The 6,492-nt window shown below is 48.3% G+C and overlaps 1 non-coding gene across 1 annotated transcript; it reads left to right on the top strand.

Moving 5' to 3' along the window:
* The first annotated feature begins 4,164 nt into the window (after positions 1-4,164).
* TRNAG-CCC (transfer RNA glycine (anticodon CCC)) lies at positions 4,165-4,237 on the top strand. Its single transcript has one exon. It is a non-coding gene; the product is annotated as a tRNA-Gly (tRNA).
* The last annotated feature ends 2,255 nt before the right edge of the window (positions 4,238-6,492 follow it).

Raw genomic sequence — 6,492 nt, forward strand, 5'->3', positions numbered from 1 at the left:
ATCCATGTAATGCTCTAGTCCCAGAGTCGGCCCTCCCTATCTGTGGATTTCACATGTGCAGATTCAACCAACCTCGGATAGCAAATGTAGGAGCATAAAAAGAATCTGTGTATAAGTGGATCCTTGCAGTTCAAACTCATGTTGTTCAAAGATCGACTGTACACACAAAATATCCCACTGAACCCAAATTAAATACATCCCCCCACTCAACTTCCTCTTAGCTGGATATAAGAAAAAATTCCCCTAGCTGCTCCAATGCTACCAGATATGAGGGGAAGTGTGGCTGACAGGAAGTAGGAGGGGAGGGAGACTGGTCATAGACAGATAGATAGATGAATAAGATACAGCACTGCCCCCAAGAATCTTGCAAACCGATAGGGTATTTAAAGATGGCATGTAAGTGGCTATAGTACAAGATGAAAATTGATGAGGCCTTTAGAAGGATAAACAAAAACAATAATAAAAAGCTAACACTCATTGAGTACTTACTATGTGCCATATACTTTTCTAAGCATTTTGTACGTGCAATATCTTTTAAACCTCGCAGCAACTCTAAAAGAATAGGTACTAGTATGAATAGCCCATTTTACAGATGTAGAAACTGAGGCTAAGAGAGATTTGATGAGTTATTCGAGGCCACATGCTAATGGAGGGCAGAGCCTGGCAATGGGGAGACTGACTGAAGGTGGGAGGTTGGTTGGCACCAGGACAAGTGCTAATGGGGCAGTGGGAAGATGGGTAGGAGCTTGGGTGACTCCCAGATAGCTGGCTTTGGGGACAAAAAACAGTGATGTTATTTGATGAAAAGGGGAATGTAAGGAGGGGAAGCTGGCTTTAAAAAAGGTGATGAATTTACTTCTGCCATATTGATTTGAAGCACTTGTGGGACAGCCACGTAGAGATGGTCTGGAGGCAGTTGGATATCTGAGTCCAGAGCTCAAGAGAGAGATCTGGGCAGGAGACAGACAGGGTGGGTCATCCCTGTGTAGTGATGGTCGACTTCAGGGGATTGTCTGAGTTCCCTTGGGGTGTGTTGAGTGTTAGGAGGAAGCCAAGCTGTAATTCTGGGGTGGCCAGAGGAAGAAGGGTGGGCAAAGCAGTGGGCAGCAAGGGGGCAAGAAACCCAGCAAGCTGAGGGAGGAAAGCACTTCAAGAAGAGCTCATGGTCACAGTGATACATGTTGCAGATAAAGGCTGAAATTCTTGTATTTAGCAAAAAATTCACAATAATCCTGGTGTCTGAGTGTGGGTTGTCCTTGAGACAAGGACTTGAGAGGAAGTAGATTTTAGGAGATTTAGAGACTCTGGGCAGTGGGGAAGTGGGATGGGAAAGAGAAGGTGGCCAATAAAGGGAGCACCACCAAGCTGGCTCCCACTGTGGGCAACTGGTGCTCAATCCCACAGGGACCCCTGGGAGATGGTGTGAGACACAGAGCTCAGGGGTATCTATCACAGGTTAGGTTCTCTGGAGGCAGAAACCGAAATGGAGTTTGGCATGTGAGATAGTTACTAGGACCGCCATCAGTGAAAGGAGGGGGAGAAAGTGGGACTGGGACGGGGGAGGGCTTGAACTGCAAAGCTGGCCTGGCAAACCTGGACAGACCCTATGGGAGACACTGAAGCGTGTAGAGCCTGTCAGAGTTGTCCCACGATGGATGAAATAACCAATCATTGGATGCCGGCTACCCCAGGAAGTGCCTTTGGGGAGAGGTGGTTTTCTGCTGACAATGGGGCCACAAGTCCCTCCCTGAAGGGGACCTGGGGGCACATCTCTATGGCCCCCACATTTGCCCTCTCGAGGAAGCTAGGCTGGTTCTACACCCGAGGGTCATGGTTGAGCCAGCCAGAGGTGCCATAATCTGTCAGCATTGATGACCTGTTTCATATACGGGCAGAGCAGAGCTCATGGCTTCAGGCACGAAGTGGGATGTCAGCAGTGGGATGAAGACGTAAGGCCTGTACCACGTGGGTGGGGCACCAAGAGGTGCATGAGAGGAGTTTCAAGCCAATGCTGCTGGTAAGGGAGAAGCTAGCTGAGAAGCTGGCTCACAATCCCCCTCCTCTGAGGTTTTGTCTCAGCTATGGGACTCTGCCTCCTGGGGCCACGGCTGATTGATCCATGGGAAGATACCTGACTCAGGCTGGACCAATCAGAATCCTTCCCTGAGATTTTCAAACTGGAGTTAAAGGGAGCTGTGGGGTAGAAGGGTCTGGAGCAGTTGGGCATAACGTGGAGGAAAGAATGACTTCATTCCAAAAGAAGCTGGGAGTAGAGAGAGTGTGAGGGCCACAAGAAAAAAGTCCCAGGGGATCTGGTGGCCCAGCTGCATCCCTTTCCTTCTTTTCTTCCCACAGTCGTGCGAGATTCCTAGCATCCTGCCAATAAAACCCCCATTGTGCTAAGCAAGGCTGGGCTGAGTTTCCTGTCTTGGAGATGAGAGTTAAGGATTGAGTGGGATGTGAAGAAACACCGTGCGTGCAGAGGATTCCCAAAGAGCTCACGACGAAGAGAAGGGGGCGGGGGGAGAGGGAGAGGGAGGATGCTGAAACTCGATGAGAATGCAGGGTCAAGGAAGGGTTTTTTATTTTATTTTTTTAAGCTGTGGAAAACTTAAACATGTTTATGGGCTGAGGGTAAAGAGCCAGTAAAAGTAGCATAAATCATAACAACAGAATATACTAGAACGAGGAAGAGATACAAAGCTGTAAAAGCCTTAAAGATAAAGAAAATATGCACTCAATAAACATAAGGAGAAAAAGCAGAAGGGAAAAAAAGCCTTGCAGTGGAAAGCAGGCATTGGCCTGAGTACCCCACAGTCCATCCCCAGACCTGGGCAGCCGCTCACTCTGGGGTCAGAGAACAGTTCCAAGCCCTTAGCCTCTTGCTTCTCTCACCTCCGGGGCCTCACCCAGGGGACCAGGAAGGGGCCCTTGAGAAGCTGTTACCTGGTGATTAGGATGAGACATGTCCACCCAGTCCAGTACACACAGCCTTGGGTGCTTACTCAAGACCACAGTTGGAAAGGGGCCACGGGAGAGCAGGAGATGGAAGATGCAGGAGAGAAAGATGACTGCCCAGGTCCCTGCAGAGGAGCTGGTGTCCAGAACACAAGGGAGAGATTAGCCTCAGATCAGATAAGAGGCCCTTGGCTATGAGACAAGAGCAGAGGAAGAAATCTTGTATGTCAGGGGGTGGGGGTGGGCCGGAAGTGGACTTCATTTTCTCTATAAACTCAAAGGCAAGGGAATCTGCTGAGAGTTATCAGGAATGGGCTGGAGGTATCAGTTAGGAAGGCTTTTGGCTTCAAGCACCCCCAAATCCAACTAATAGTGGCTTATATCCCAAAGGCCTTTACTGCTTAGCAAGCAAGAAGTCTGGAGGTAGACAGTTTCAAGGTTTGTCCATGGTTCATTGATTGTATGGAGGTACCGGTTCTATCAGCCACTCTGCCCTGTCATCCTTAGTTATTGACTTTTTCTCCCCATGCTTGCTACCTTGTAGTGTCAAGATGTCTGCCGTAGCTCCAGGCATCAAGTGTTTATTTTAGGAGAGGAAGTCACAGACAGTCAGGCAATGAGAAAACTCCTTCACTCTCGCCTCTTGTCAGGAAGAAACATTCTCTTCGGAAGCTTCACAGGAGACTTCCCCTTATTAGCCAAGACTGTGTCACAAACCCATCATAAAACATATTACCTAAAATTAAGAGATCTTTGCCTAATGCCCAAACAAAATTGGATTCTGTTAGCAGGGAACAGGTGGGGGAAATGCCTTGGGTGGAGAGCCTTAGAGCCTGCTACAATCAGGTAGGCAGATGGAGAAGAGGAAAAAAGTTTTCCAGTAGCTACAAAAGGGAAAGGACAGAAATAAAGCATTGCCCAGCAGCAGCAGAGGTCCAGCGTAAGGGAGCAGGGTGAAAGCAGGGCAGATGGGAATAACCGCCAAAGTCCCATTTACATAGAAGGCCTCCATCAGATGCCACCAAAACTTCACATGATGGCATGATCAAATTCCGAAACATCCACTGGCCTGATCATCACGTATCATGAACACTTACGGTTCAGTTGCAGGAAAAGAAATCACTCCAGCCATTTTAAGCAGAAAGGGATTTAATTCAGGGTATTGGATATTTGCAAAATTGTTGTAAGAATGGGAGGATCGGGACTTCCCTGGTGGTCCAGTGGTTAAGACTCTGCACTCCCAATGCAGGTGGCCCGGGTTCGATCCCTGGTCAGGGAACTAGATCCCACATGCTGCAACTAAGAGCCCGCGTGCCGCAACTAAAGATCCCACATGCCACAACGAAGATCCCACGTGCCGCAACTAAGACCTGGCCCAGCAAAAAAAAAAAAAAAGAATGGGAGGATCAGGCTTTGGGCTGGCCCTCCAGGACTGACTCTCAGAATGAATGATACCACAGAACTACTGACCTGCCAGGGGAGCTACTCTACCTTGACCTCAGCCAGAAAGGTTGAAGGCTGTATAGGGACTGGTGGTTTCAAGAGCGTGATGCTTTAGCTGTGATCCAGGGGTCAGGAAGACTTGTATGCTGTTGCCACAACTGCCAACTGACACTCATGGGGCTAGCGTTGGGCACTGGAAAACTACTGCAGGAACTTACTTGCCCTACGACCATGCTTGTCAATGGAACGTGGTCTCAGCCTCACTCCCACCCTCCAAGTAATCCACAAGAGCATCAAACTGGTAGAATCCAATTCACACTCGGAACACTAGCTTTCCACACCCCGCAGTACAGGAAGGCACAGAAAAGGAGGGTAGGATGGATGTCGAGAACACAAATCCTCCATATCCACTATGACATTCTGGGAACTTTTCCTGATCCCAAGGCTGCTTTTAAGAGCTCTTTCATACTTCAGATCACAAAAAGCGTTGGTGAATGATTTTTTAAAAATTTATTTTTATTTGTAACCATGGTTAAAAAAAAAACCCTCCACATAACGTCAAGTTTACTATCATAACCATTTATAAGTGTACAGTTCAGTAGTGTCAAGTATATTCACATTGTTATGTAACAGAGCTCCAGAATGTATTCATCTTGTAAAACTGAAACGACATACTCATCAAACAATAACTCCTCATTCCCCCTCCCCCGAGGCCCTGGCAACCACCATTCTACTTTCTGCTTCTATGAATTTGACTACTCTAGATACCTCAAAAAAGTAAAATTATACAGTATTTGTCATTTTGTGACTGGTTTATTTCTGGTGAATGTTTCTTTTAAGAAACTCAGGCTATCAAAATCTGCAATGGACAAATAGGACCCCCAATTATATTACAAATCTTTGCTATAATGAGCAAACACACTCTACAATCTCAATAGGAGAGCTATAATGCCTCAGCCCAAAAGCATCCCTTTAGACAGACTTTATAGTGATATATGTCTTTTTCTCCAAAACCCTGGATAGGCACAGAACTCTCAAAATGAGTGGTCAAGAAAAAACTCACTACAGTGGGGAGAATGCTATTTCCAGTATACTTTCTGCAATAGGCAGAATTCTGGGATGGCCCCCAGGGTTCCTCAGTCTGTAGAATCCCCTCTCCTTGAGTGTGGGAGGGACTTATGAATATGGTGACATATCACTGTAATGATTAGGTTGTACCACATTGCATGGTTGACTTTAAGAAAGGGAGATTAGGAGGGGGCTCAAGATGGAGTAGGAGGACGTGGAGCTCACCTCCCCCCAGAAAAACATCAAAAATACATCTACATGTGGAATAGCTCTCACAGAAAAGTAACTGGGAACTGGCAGAAGAACTCCTATACAACCAAAGCTGTAAGAAAAATCTCCACGTAACTGGGTAGGATGGAAAAAAGGTACTGGTTTGGGACCTGCACTCCTAGGGGGGATCAGAAAGGAAGAGAAGGTCTACATGGGTGGACCCTCACCCTGGAGAGCAAGCAGGTCGAGCCACAATCTGGGCATCCCACGCCTGGGGTCCTGTATGGAGGAGACACACCCCCTTGGCTGCTGAGAGGACCACTGGGACAGACAGAAGGGCTGAAGAAGCCTAGACTCTACTTGAGAGGAGTGTGCACATGATGGCTTTCCAACCATCAGGGCAGAAAAAGCCTTGCGTTGGTGGCTGCCACCTGGCCACACTCCCCGATCTGATGCGGCAAACACCTCAGCCCTGCTCACTCTACACCACAGCTTGATGATCTGGGCCAACCAGGCCCTGGGAAATGATTGGATCTAGCTACACATAGACAGCCTGGGGGGCCTAGGGTGCAGTCCGGGTGGCGAGGCGACAGCTACTGTCAGCAAGCTCAGGAGCAAGCACAGTTAGTGTCCCAGCCAGAGCACCCTGCCTCCACCCACTCCACACTGCAGTTTAGCACTGGATCTGGAACAGACAGGTCCTGGGAGAAGACTGCCACAGAGGCAGCCCAGATCTCAGGCTGAAGCACAGCCACCTCAGTTCCTGCAGCCCCAATGCCCCGACCCTGCAGCCCCAGCCTACTCCACACCACA

The sequence above is a fragment of the Mesoplodon densirostris genome, chromosome X (genome assembly GCF_025265405.1).
Source record: "Mesoplodon densirostris isolate mMesDen1 chromosome X, mMesDen1 primary haplotype, whole genome shotgun sequence".
In the NCBI taxonomy this organism is placed as follows: Eukaryota; Metazoa; Chordata; class Mammalia; order Artiodactyla; family Ziphiidae; genus Mesoplodon; species Mesoplodon densirostris.